The sequence below is a fragment of the Corvus brachyrhynchos genome, unplaced genomic scaffold, assembly GCF_000691975.1.
Source record: "Corvus brachyrhynchos isolate BGI_N302 unplaced genomic scaffold, ASM69197v1 scaffold26, whole genome shotgun sequence".
In the NCBI taxonomy this organism is placed as follows: Eukaryota; Metazoa; Chordata; class Aves; order Passeriformes; family Corvidae; genus Corvus; species Corvus brachyrhynchos.
In genome coordinates this window covers 10,533,988-10,547,477 of record NW_008239324.1, presented here as the reverse complement: position 1 = coordinate 10,547,477, position 13,490 = coordinate 10,533,988, and the positions used below count along the sequence as shown (strand labels likewise).

The following is a 13,490-nucleotide window of genomic DNA, read 5'->3' as shown; positions in this document are numbered from 1 at the left end:
GTTCTTGCAACCCTTGGTGTCCTGTTGAAGGATGGGGAGGTTGGTGGTGGGGGAGAGGACCTGGTGGTGGAGGTGGTGGTGGCAAATGGTGACCAGCAGCTTGAGAATGAATGTGTGATCCAGGAGCCACTGCCATGGCATGAACTGGACCGACAACATGTGCTACAGAGTGCTGCTGATGAGTACTTTGCTGCTGGACAAGGTGAGGTCCTGGAGCAGGTGGTGGAGGAGGAGGAGGAGGAGCAGCAGCAGCAGCAGAAGAAGGGCCCAGTCCCGGTCCCAGCCCCAGCAGGAGCTGAAGCCCTGCCCCGCTGCTGTTCCGCCGGCCGCAGGTGAGAGACCGCCCTGGGAGGGGAGATGCCCTGGGAGGGTGAGGGCTCGGGGTCGCGCTGCGCGGAGTACGACAGCAAGAGTCGAGGGCTCGATGAGTTTCCCGTGTAATGGTTATTTACTACCTCGTGTGACACCACTTGATACACTTGGGAACGGCGAAAAAGTGTTGGGGCCCATAAACCTCTTCTCCAAGTTTATTTTGCTCAGAAAAGGCGGATTTGGTAAAGCTGCGAGGCCTGAGCACTGGTTCATGAATGGAGAAGTTTGGGGTTGTCTTTTGCACTCAAAAGCCAAAAGCTGGCTGCTTCTTACTAGAGCGTATTTTGGATCCTTTTTGGATTGCACTTTTTTAGCACAATAGGGCTTTAAACTGCTGAAGGAGGTACTTAAATACCAGAGCGTGCTTGAAATATCAGCTGAAGTTTGGTTTGTGTCTTTTTTTACTGCTGAATAGGTAAGTTATTTCTAATCTCCATGGGATGTGTTATGGCATTTTTATAACCACTGGTAATAAAGGGGTTGAAATGCTTTAAAACATATAGAATAGCATTGGATCACTATTGCTGGGATCTGATGTTTGCCAGTGGCAGATGAAGGATCAGGAACGGGGCATATCATCAGCAATGACCCAGGACCATACTCAAGTCTGTTAAGCCTGAGACTTCTGTCATAAGCAGTAAGGATGTGGTCAGCACAAGTGCTGAGAACTGGGCAGAGACACTTTGAAACCTTTTTGGAGACACAAAGTAAATATGAGATGTAATGTTTGAATTTGGTTCAGCACAGAAGTCTGTTTTTCTCCTGTCAGATGTGTTCTATTTCATCTGTATTACTGGGAGCCTGACACGCTCGGTTGTGCCCCAAGACCCTGCTGTGATAAGTGCTGTGCAAATACAAGGTGGGGAAAATCCCCACAAGTGTACCTAAAAACTTTGGATTTGATTTTGAAGTGGTTGAGATTTATTACAGGGAATAAAGCTTCTGGACACAGCAATATGAAAATTTCTTCATAGTGGGAAATAGGATGTAAATGTACCTGCATTAGTGACCTTACTGTTTTCTGCTAAGATTCACGATGGAAGGGTTGGAGGGGGGGGGTGGGGTTTTTTTTGTTAATAGAAGAGAGGGACCTGGGAACTTCTAAAAGGAGCTCACCTTAAAAAAAAAAAAAAAATATATATATATATATATATGAACTTGTTTATGTCTAAAAAGGAAAAGTACTATAAAGAAATTCTGTAGCTATTATATATTTTAAAGGCTAATAAGAATAATTTCCTATACTATTTTTATGCAAGCAGCATTCCAGGAGAGAAAGAGAAAAATTCCAGAAGGGTTTAATATTTGTGTCAGAAGTAAATAAATAAAGAGTGGGGAGTGGTTGTTGTATGTGTTGGAGGGGTTTCATTGTTTGTTTACGTATCCTGATCTTTCAAATGTTGAAGTACAGATCTGGACAGTTTTTTATGATCCGCTATAGGTGGAGAAAGAATGTGTTGAGGTGTCATACAGTGCACTCATGGTATATTTGTGTCTATGGTGAATTAAGTACTTCTGAAAAAAGTGTTCACTGGAGTGGGTGACATTAAAACCAGTATTTGCCAAAGTCGCCACACCTTGACAGTTTCCCCTATCCAGAAGTGTGGAACAGAAACAGAGAGGTACATGCAATACCTCTCTGAAAACAGTAAGCCAATATGGATTTCTAATGGCCATTATAGCATGTTGTTTTTGCTTCCAGAAGCCATTAGGAACAGCAATTAGGGTCATTGGGGGTTCTTGTAAAGCAGCCATTAAACTGCTTAAATTTTTTCTTAATGAAACTAATGTCAACACCATTAAGAGTAAACAAAGGAGAGACTTCATTCCCTAATGTATGTGGGTATTTATGTTCTCAGGGCTTGTGCTAAGTGAAAGAGCAGGTGCTGGTTGAGAGCTAATTAGTTTAAGGTGTAAGCCTAGAAATGATGATCACTGTTTTCTGTTAAGGTGGGTGTTTGTGTAATTGCTAGTTGCTCTTAGGTTAAAAAAAGAAAAAGAAATAAAAAAGAAAAAGGCAGTATTCACCATGCAATTACAATAAAATCTCTAAATTGAAAACTTAGATTTATTCTTGCGCTACACCATTGACTTGGGTTTAACGCTGCAGAATTTATCAAAATTACTTGTTCTGATTTTAACTTATTATGAAGACTGTAAAACATAGGGTGAAATACTTCACCCGGTGATTGCTCCCTCAGTCTTAGAGTTTGTGTTGAAGCTATGTTTTATCTTTCTGAAAAAGGATCCAGACTACCTGGATTTGTTTCAGATTAATAAAATGTAATGGTCAAACTGCACTCAGCATGTGCAAAGCTTCTGTATTGCAAGTGTCATTTGGGATTTTTCTGTATAGAAATACTTTTTCGTGTAAATCAAGGAGTGTTTTATTGTCCTAGGAAGTCAGCCTGGGAGCTGAGGTGCGTAGGTGCAGCTGGGCAGGAGTGGGATGTGCTGTGGGTGCCACGGGAGGGTCAGTGGCACTGGGGAGCCTTGGCCCCTGCGCTGCCACTCGCTGCTCTCTGCTGTTCTTTGGCTCTCTCTGGCAAACAGCTGAGCTCACAAGCAGCTCCAAAGACTTGGGCGCACTGCTAAAGAGTTACAGATCTTCCTTAAATCAACAAGGCTTTTCAGATGAAAGTTGGGACCTGGCTGAGCCAAAGATCTCTCTTTTCTTCCCTAATAAAACCCAGCCAATATTCAAATTTAAAGCGCCATTCAAGGAGCTAACCTGAATACCGGATAAATTAAACTAACATCTGCAAAGTTTCAAGATGATTATTTGCTAAACTGACAGGATGTTACAGTGTGAAATAGTTTGTAAGCACTGTGTAGTTAGATCATCTTGTATTACAGTAAGGAAGTGCAACTTCTTCCTCAGGCCATTACAGCAGACTTCATGAAGAGTCTGTCTTGTGTTTGCTAAAAAAATGAATTTTATATTTTACATTTTGAGAACAGTAAACACATCAATCTCAGATTTTCTCCTACTCTTACTTACAAAACCACAACATTTTCACCTGGAAAAAAAATGCTGTCTTAAAAAATTAGGAATTTTACAACACTCTTATCTCATAATAAAAATCACTATCATTGTTATCTCCAGAGACTTGGAAATCACTTCAAGTAACTGTTGTTGTTTGTCTTTCACCTCTAACACCATCCTATCTTCCTGAGGCTCCTCAAGTAGGATCCAGGCTCTGTCTTGTGGTGCTGAGCAACAGGGTAATCCATATATGCAGGCAAGGGGGCAAGCCATACATTGGATCTTCCCTTTGGAAGTGTTTTTCTTTGCTTAATAGTAACATATGATAGCATAAATATGCTGTAGTGAAATTTCCTGCACGCCATGTGTAGGTTGCTACTGCTGAATGTTACCTTTTCAGAGTTAGTAAAGTTAAGGTGTAAAAGGTGGAATGATTTTGTCTAGGTTACTCAAAGATAAACAGCAGAATTTAAGTAGAACCTGGGGCTGTTGTTCCTTTTCTAACCAAAGCACTGCTTTACCTCACTACCTTGGAATTATGACATGTGTCAAAATGTGCCCTTCAAACAGCTTTGTTTTGTGTAGTCTCTTTTCAGTAGCACTTTTATAAAAAATAAACAAACATCCTCCCCTGTAGCAGCCAAGCTGCTGGTTTGATTTTTACAGCACAGGCCCTACAGTTCAGAGGCTTCAGGTCTGTTGTGCATTAAAGAAGAAACAAAGTAAAAGCTGTCTGTCCTGTGGCAGCAGGGCTGTATACACTGCTTTTCCTAAGAGCTTCCTTCACAGCTAATGGCCAAAACGTTCCTCTCTTAACAGCTGTTCTGTAATCCTCTTTTCAGCAATAAAAGTAGCTTCTGGTCTGTAATTAGAGAGAAGGAACCAACAGGGTGTGTTTAACTTCTGTCTCTGGGCACAAAACTAAAGTGAATAAATAATGACTCTAGTTAAAAACAGAAATAACAAAGATTACCAAGGCTGCAACTGGCATAAGTCAGAGAAAGGTGACAAGTCTTTCTGAGCAGAGCTGGCTGTTTCTGGCAGCTTCTCCCTCCAGTGCCCCAGTGCTCCGTGTGTGCTTTGTTCACTGCAGTGTCTGTGTGTTTGCTCTGCTCAGGTTGCTGCTGGGGCCTGCTGGCAAAGATAATTGAAGGAGGTAATTTTCAGGCTCATTCTCCAGTGTCCTGCATCACTTAAGAGTAGTGGCAGGGCTTTGTCCCACCTTCTGTTCTGTGGGATGCAGAGACAAGTGCTGTTTGACATGCAAGTTCCCATTCAGCCCACAACGAAAGGAATGTATTTTTCTGAGGTGTTCAGCAAGAATAGCAATAAATTCTCTTTTTTTTGATAATGCTGCCTTGTAAATGGCTTGTTATAAAGCCCCAAGCATAGTCTCATAATAGAATCAATACAAAAATGCTTTAAAGGGCTTTGACAAAGTTGTCAGGTCTTGAGACTGCATACTTTATTTCAAGGAAGGAGACAACATAGTAAGTGTTTTATAGGTAGACAAATGTAGAAATAGTTTACCTGTGACTATATAATTTTGGGTTTAGGTTGTTACTTTTCACTCCATGGATTTTTGTTATGACTAATAATAATGAGTTAGCATTTCAATGAGTTGAATAAAATATTGCAGTAAGATGCTCTTCATTTGTGCTATAGCCTGGGTTTTAGTCATTACTTAATTATTTACTTAATGTCCAGTCTGGGACATTTTCTGCTTTATTTATATAAAAATAAACATTCATACTGGGGGTTCTTTGAAAGAACTAGTCGATGATCAAACCACCTAGCAGTGACTAATTCTTACTTGAATACCGTTTTCCATCCAGGTAACCAAAATAGTGAGGGAACAAGCGTTCCTATAGGATGACAGATCACACGGAAGGGCTGGGTAAAGAGTGCAGCTGGGAAGGAGCTCACAAAGGTAGATTGGGACAGACTGAGCTCACTGAAATTTATTCAAGCTCAACTGAAATTAATGGCAATGGGCAATAAAGCCCTGATCATTTAAATGCCAGATATTCTTAGCATCTGGCTCTTGTCAACCTGAGCCCATCTGTTGCGGTATTTCAGGCAGGACCTGCTTGCTCAAACAAGCTCAGACTTAGTCAGGCTGTGGGGAAAACCCCAGACTGGGTCAAGTTGAAAGGGGATGAACTTTGTACTGGAGCTTTTCTGTGTGTCTGTCTCTTTTTCCCTGTTATTGCTACTGAGCACATGTGGGAATAAATCAAAAAAATAAGTTGCAGTAGCAGAACAGAATTTTGGTTTCAATTTTCTCATTTGAAAGGAAGTTGGGGTACCGCTATCAGAACTTTCTCATTTCCTGACACTCTTTGCCTGACCTTCTGCTCCTTCTTTACTGGCAGTTTCAGCTGTGAAGATGGCAGGCATTTCAATGCCAAGAAAACAAACATTTATATATTCATGAGATACAAGTTTATGGGAATAAACTAATACAAATAACAGAAAATGTGGTAAATGTTTGTAGGCATTATATTTTAATCAGGAACTTGGTTTTGAGGTTAAAATTTATATTCCTCTAGATTTAACATAACTACCAGTCACTTTGTATGCTTGTGAGCAGATTGAGTTTTGGGGTTTTTGGGCCCAGTTTTTCTCTGTTATGAAATATCCACCTTGTTCATGAATTAATGATTTTTCTTTTTTTTCCAGCAAGGTCTTGTGTATATACAGGAGGACACAGCCTCTTTTGGGAACGTCCTGGGAACTTTAAATCCCTTTCTGCTCACTTGTTATGTAACAATGACTAATGATGTTTGAATAAAAAAAGTGGTTTTTTTCTAGAAATATATGACTTTGAGTATGAACACAGGAGTCAATGCACTGAAGGCTGTGATTTTTATGGTGCAGCTAAGCTGGCTCAAGGAGCAGCTGTCACTAAAAGCCAGCAGCTCTGTTTACTTCCTGCCCCTGTGCTTCCACCACCCCCCCCTGAAGTCGGCACTGGTGCTCATCTGACCTGCTGCAGATGATTCATGAAGCTAAATGGACAAAATGCAATTTTTTTTTTCATAGGATAAGCATTTTTTAAGTATGATTTTTTTCCTCTGTCGGAACAGAACAACCAGGCTAGAGGAAGTGGCCAGAATGTGTTGTTGAACTTCTAGAGAGACGCGTGGGGACAGTTCCCTCCTTGTCAGTGGTGGCTGTACTGTAAAATTTGGCTCCTGGTTATCCAAGTAGTAAGTTACACTTCTGAAAACATGCTGGAAAAGTGATCTGGACTGTGCTTTGGTTGGAGGCATTGCCAGTTGAATTGTTATCCCGATTTCACTATTTCTTAAGAGTGAGCTCTGTTCTGCTGTTTTACATCAGGAAATGAACGTAAAAATATTTTACTGTAGTGCTTTTTAAAAATCATCTGTATTTTTTTTTTCAAGTTCCTGAGGAGTATCCTGTTTTGAATTTAGTAGTTTTTACTTTTTATTTTTAGATTGCTAATTGTAACAATTACAAGCCCCCCACTCTCTTCTCCCTCAGGATGCTGCACTTTCAAAATAAGGCAGAAGATGCTTTGCAGCGCTACAGCAGGGGTTGATGTATATTGTGGTTTGCTTGAGACTGTGCAGTGTTATTGCAAATACCAATACACAGCTGTTGAAGGTACTCAGAGCTAGGAGTTGCTCTGAAAAGTGAGAACTTGATTTGATAACAGTACAAACACCACGTTTGGCTTTCAAAGAACTAGCAAAAACCCAGTGTAGTTACTTTGTAAAAACAGTTTGATGCAGTTTTTACAGTGCCACAAAAGGCGAAATTCCACACCAGCTGTTTTATTTTCTCCAGTGAGCTGATGTGTTGATTGCTGGCATGTTCAGAGCTCACTTGTGGAGTTGTAGAACACGATTCAGTGACACAGGTTTTCAGTCTGAGCAGAGCTGCATGTGGGTGTTAACTGCTTCTGATCAAGTGCAGACAAATTATTTAACAATCTTGTTAGATAAAGGAGATTAAATGGCAATTAATGTATCTTATATTGGGAGAATAAAGGAGGAAGTTTTGCTTTTCAAGATTCTGGATTTAGGCAAGAAATAAGAGTTGCTCTTTTCTTATATTGGCTCTGTATTCCATAACCATTTATCAAGCATGTTTACACAGGGATTTTGGATGTAGTTGTAGCTAAACTGGTTTATCACAGTAGCATTAAACACTTGTTTTACATGTTGAATTAATTTCTGTCCTACTTTTATGCAGGCAGCTGTATTTGGAAATGCATTCTCCTGTACTTGTTTTAAACTGTATTGTTCATGGTTAGGCTTTTCCTGGAGTTCTCTGCTGCCAATAAAAATGTGTATATGTAAAGATACATGTACATCTATTGGCATAAATAAAGAAAACTAACTAAAGCATCATTTTTGAAGGCCACAGAATCGAAAATACTGTGCTTGTGTCTTTTTATCTTTCTGAATGGCACATTCTGTGCATCAGTACCCCAGTATCTTCATCACATTCTGTATATCAGTATCCCAGGCATCGTTCTTTGGGCTTGTGCATTTACAAACAGCCAATTTTTTAAGAAGCACTAGCCAAAAAAAACCCCAAAACAACTAAACTTACTACTTGCTGGTAAGTAGTTGTAGAAACTATGTGGTTGTAGAAACCATGGGAACTCTGGGAATCAGAAAGCCATGAATCAATTGTTGCAGTTTTCATGTGCTATAAAAATATTCTCATTAGAACCTGAAGGGTTTTCAAGTGGAGAAAAAAGTGAGATCAGGGGGAGGAGGAAGGATTTCTTTAGCTGTGCACTGCCCTCACAGAAATGGGATGGGTTGCAGGCAGAGGAGACCTAATTATATTGCATTATTATTGCACAATGATACTATAGTGGACCCGGGAAGAACTTGCCCTGATCCAGAGTCAGGCTTGGGTTAGTGCCATCGATGGGGGGGACTCTGCAGATACCGGATGGGAGAACGTAGTGTATGTCTTCTGGAAACCTGCTGTATTTTAGAAGCACTTCTGAAGGCAGCTGCCTAACACATTGGAAATCAAGTTGTCCAGAAATACTTTTTAGTTGCTGTAACCTGAACTGTGCTGTCAGAGCAGTGGCCTGGCAGTGGGCAGGGGAAGTGTGTCAGCTCTGAGTGGGGAACAACTCCATCGCTCTTTCCAGCCTTGTGGTTGAATTTTAATAAGTTCTCTTTTTGTATGCAAGTTAGTGATGGTATCACCCTGATTTGTGCCTTCTTTGGAAGACACCAGTCAGCTGTATTTGTGTCCACCCCATATGCAATGGGTGCTGCCTCTCTGCACCCACTCACTCAGCCTGGACCTTAGGAACAAATGCCCTGGACATTAAAATCAGTTCTGACTCTGTCTTTTTGAAGTAAACAAACTTTTCTGGGATCCCATGTGCTAGTAACACTTAACTCTTGGAGGCATGAGATAGCTGACAGTCACAAAGACATAGAGCTAGTAGTGGGGGGAACTTTTAAAGCAGTTTTCCAGGCGATGCTAGCAATTGCTGGTCAGTGCAAAACAAGCTATACAGCATGCTGTTCCCTGAATCTTCGTTCTTTGAAGTGTTCTTTAGGATTTAGTCAATGCTTCCCAGGCTTCCCACGTCCCTGTTCCTGTACTTGACACTCCCCGTATGGGCTTTGCTTCGTGAGAAGGATCCAAGCAGGCTTTGATTCTGGTTCCCTCTGCTGCTGTGCAACTGCTGGCCAGTCACAGACCCTTGGGTGGTCTGTTGCATGGTTACCCTACAATTTGAGTTCAGACCTGAAAAACTTGTTTTTATATGCACCTGTTCTGCTAGGGAACAGCCAGGTGGTTTTGGATGATCTTTGCTGGTGTCTTATTCAGCAGAGGAGGCTGAGTGCTGCTCCTTGCAGTGCCATCCAACCAGCCCTTCCTGTGCTCCCCTTGTCAAATGAAGGACTCTTATGTTTAAAGAGCTTTAGGAATGTCCAGGAAAACTTCAGATACATGTAGGCTCCTGTGACAGCCATGAGGAATTTGAGATTACAGAGCAGAGCTGCTTATGATAGCAGAGTTTCCTCACCTCCCCCAGCAATGCACACAGGCTGCACAAATACCTTCTAACATAAATGTATATTCTTACACCGGGGAGTAACATGGTAATTATGGCCACACTAGTTTTTAGACAATAACCTAGGAGGGTGGCTGCACAAAATGTTGTCAGGGAGCAAGTTAAAATGCCTTTTTTATTACCTGTGTATGCTGTTATCCAACATAAGGTAAATTGTGAGACCAGTTATTCTGCTTTTCTTTACAGGAGGCTGTGAGTTTTTACATTGGCAGTTACTATGGGAAATTTTACATGCTATTAATCTTCATGTTTTAATTGATCTGCTGATAATTTGTTTGTATAACTAGGTAGGTAGTTTTCTTTGCCATGGTAGCCTTTAAAAAATCTTTAAAATCTGGATAATTTGATAATTTGGACAGATCATTTGTAGCACACAAACTGTATTGTGTGCCATTTTATTGGAAGTAAACCCTGCATCAGAATGATCTCAAGATGTAGTTTTCTCTAGTTCTAACCTACTTGAGATGATTGCTTGCATTCCCATAAACTATTCACTAATTGTTAATTCTTTTCTATGTTGCTATATAGCTAACAGCATAGGGAAGATAGGCAACAGTGAGTTTTATTCACCTGCCCTTTCTCTTTCTAAAAAAGCCAAGCCTTTTTTTATGACATGGTAGTAACATGAGGGGTTACTGCACCTTCCTTGCAGTATTGCCAAACATAGCTTTTGGTTTTGAATTGTTTACAAAAAGAAAAAAGCCTTTCAGAACTGTATGCTGATTCCTCACTTCTCTTAGGAATTGTTATCTCCTTTTGGCTGAATGCGAGTGTTTCTCTGTAGTCAAATGCTAAAAGCTTTGTTTAAAACACAAAATGTGACTTAGGGTCCACTAAAAATGTCTGCTAACCTTAATATTCTGATAAAACACCAGTGCTGTGTTCTTATAATTTCCTTCCTGTCTTAACGAAGAAGTCAGCAAACTTTTAAACAGTTTCTTTGGACCTTTAGTTTTTTACATATGTTTCCCAATAACTTCAAGCATACTAATTGAAGAACTATATGGCGAAGGTTATATGCTCTGTTTCTGGAATGTACCATTTTGGGTTTTGTATTGATGCAGTTACCTTGAGTTTGTACAGTAGCTTGTTTGTGCAAGAGACTAATTTCTGACCAGAACTAGATATACTGCGTGCTCAGAGTACTGACACAAATATCTGCTTTTATTGATGAGCTTCCTGACTTTTCTTTTGTCTGACTCTTGCCAGAATGAGAATACTCCTTTTCTTCTTTGGGATTTCTTGACCCGCAGTCTGAGTTCCTTGATGCGTCATTCACTGAATCATCCCTGTTCCTTAGACTGACCTCCTCTTGATCCTTTCTGTAGGGTCATAAAACCGGGGCAAACTGGGACAATCACTCAAGGGCTCAGAGGAGGAGCCAAGTGCTGCTCCCTGGCTGCAAGGGGGGAGTATCCACTTGTGTCCAGTCTGTATCGGCTCTGGGGAGGTCACTCACACACAGCCCTGTCAGAGCCCCTTGGGAAACATGGTTTTGTGCTAACGTTCAGATTCATCTCTGCCAAAGGAGGAAACGTTAAAGGAAATGGATAAAATCTAACACCACTTTAAATAATTGATGTATTAGTTATTATATTTGCTGTCATGAATATATTTTTTCTGCAAAATCTTAACTTTTGTTTATTCTGGTTGATTTGAGTCTTGCTTTATGTTCATAATACAGATTTATTTTCAGCTGTGATGTTGATAAAGTGGACATCTAGTGTTCATAGTACGTGTAAAATCTCTCTTATATTTGGGATGCTTGATTTGCAGCTTTGATTTTGCTTCATTTTACTTCTTTTGTCAGCCCGTCTAGGAAATCAGGATTTCGTAAATCAGTGGTTTGGGTGGAGAGTTCAGTGACTGTTGGTTTCCATATTCATCACATTTAGACACTAGCTGGTGTCTAAATATAAAAATTTATCTTAATGCTTTCTTAATTTGTGCTTGACATCTGCAACTGACAGTGTACAATATGTTTCCCAACAGGACACTTTTTTCTTTTACCCCACTGATTTTCTTTGAACATCACTCGAACTTTTGCACATTTCTTGCAAATCTGCTGTCTCCCCCACACACCTTTTTTTAAACCACCTAAAGATGGGAGCTTGTGTGAAAGACATAGAAAGCCTTTTTCTATGCTTGTCACTGAACACTTTCAGTGTCTTTTTGTAAAAATGCTGTGGAGCAATTAGAGTGTTTTGAGATCTAAGTTTTGACTGTTTGCTTACAATTAATTTCAACTTATTTTATCATCTGGGGTTTCTTTGTGCTTATATATGCTTATAGGTATATTTAGCAAATAGCCAGTGATGAAATTATTGGTATAGTCCAACATATATGCACCTGAACAGAGTAACTGCTAACAGTCATTTTTAAGGAGTGGATTTTAACAAAAACACATAACAGACATTTTCACTTACATTTTATTCCTTCCCTTCCTTGTTTCTGACTTGCAGGTCTGTATCCTTAGGCTTAGCATGGTGATAAAGTAGTAGAAATGTGGGTGTAAACCAGTGTTTTATGATTTAAATAAAGGTTACAGCATTTTTATGTCTGTGTGTAATACATAGAGTACCTAAAAATGTAGATTTGCCTGTTTTATGCACAGTTAAGGTCACTGAAGGGTTGCATATGGCTTATGATTTTCCTTACCCTGAAACATTTGATTGTTAGTTCCTGTATGAAGTGGGCTAACTCAGAGATAGATATGAACATGGGGTTTATCATATTTTGCATTATATGGTATTTCAGTAATTTCTGCTTCATTTGTTAAAATCAATTTAAAACCAACAAAAATGAGCGAACTGTTAGTGTATGGGGTTTGGATTTGTAAATATGTGCGGATTGTGTTATGTCAGAAACACTCTACACACGTAAATGTTTGGCTTTTTCTTTATCGCTGGGAGCTCATATGTCTTTTGAGATGGCAATCAAATGCAAAAGTACTTGGTTTGGAGATTAGCCTCTGGAAGGTGCGCAAGATAAAAAACATATTAGAAGCTGCAAATTGGTCACATATGATTGATATTTTTTCAGTTTGTGTGCTTAACTGCATTCTGCCTAACAGAGTGAGCTAAACTTTTCAAATAGTTCTTTTTATCTGCAAAGTCCCTTAATTCTTCCTTCCCTATTTCCTGCTCTTGAATACAGATTCTTTTGGTGTATATCTTGTCATGCAAAAATTGTAAGGTGGAAGGGAAGAGCACTTTTTTTTTCTCCTCATGAAATTACTGGAATTTTAGGCAGCAAACTTGAAGTATGATTTAGTGGTGGAAGCATAAACCTGAGTACTGCTCACAGGGTGATTCTAGCAAGTCTGATTTATTTCTGGCTTTTTCTTTCTGTGAATTGTTGATAGAAATAAGAGTACATGAGGTCTGATTTACTCATCCTGGAAACTCCCAGACAAAAGTGGAAAGCGTTCAGGACATTAACAGTAATTTGGCTGCTGGAAGTTGCCCAAAGTACTGGCAGCGTGTTCTTGCTCTTACTGAAAAATAAAGTAGCAGTTCTCCTTTCTTTAATAAGTGTGTTTCTGTTTGGATCCTGCTCAGCAGCCTGGTGTGAAAGTCATCACTTCTAATAGAACAGTGCCCCAGGGACCAGCGCAAGGCATTGATGGGCTCAGGGCTGACTCAGCATAAATCGTTGACACTGCTCATCTAGAAAAATGATGCAACTACAACTCTCCTCCTTGCTCTGGGAGAACATCTTGGATCTCCTCATTCAGTTTTCAGAGGTGGGGTGATCCAATCTGACTGGGATGAGTCTTCGCTGCTTGCATATATTTATCTGTCCCTGTTCTTTTCAGTCTTGACTATTTCCTGCAGGTCACAGACTGTGCATAACTGAACTATTAATGGCTTTTGTCATACGTTAGAGAATTTCACACCACCCTGACTACTTGCTTAGTGCTAAAGGCATTGAGAGGTCTGTTTTCCCCTGAGAAGCTGATCTCTTCTATTCCTGGCTCTTGCCTAGCATCTCTCTGGGCTGTTCCTCATCTTGGGGCATATGTGGAAGCACAGTTCCTCCCTA

The 13,490-nt window shown here is 40.1% G+C and overlaps 1 protein-coding gene across 6 annotated transcripts in view; it reads left to right on the top strand.

The window, feature by feature from the left end:
• The first annotated feature begins 149 nt into the window (after window positions 1-149).
• The window catches only part of ADCY7 (adenylate cyclase 7), a 60,746-nt gene continuing 47,405 nt past the window's right edge, over window positions 150-13,490 (top strand). For 5 of the 6 annotated variants that reach the window (XM_017740849.1, XM_017740848.1, XM_017740844.1 and 2 more), the window contains exon 1: window positions 150-332. The gene's annotated coding sequence lies outside the window, so the exon portion shown is untranslated. Of the gene's footprint in view, window positions 333-401; window positions 788-13,490 lie in introns of those variants that run through there. The other variant, XM_017740845.1, reaches the window with a different exon arrangement.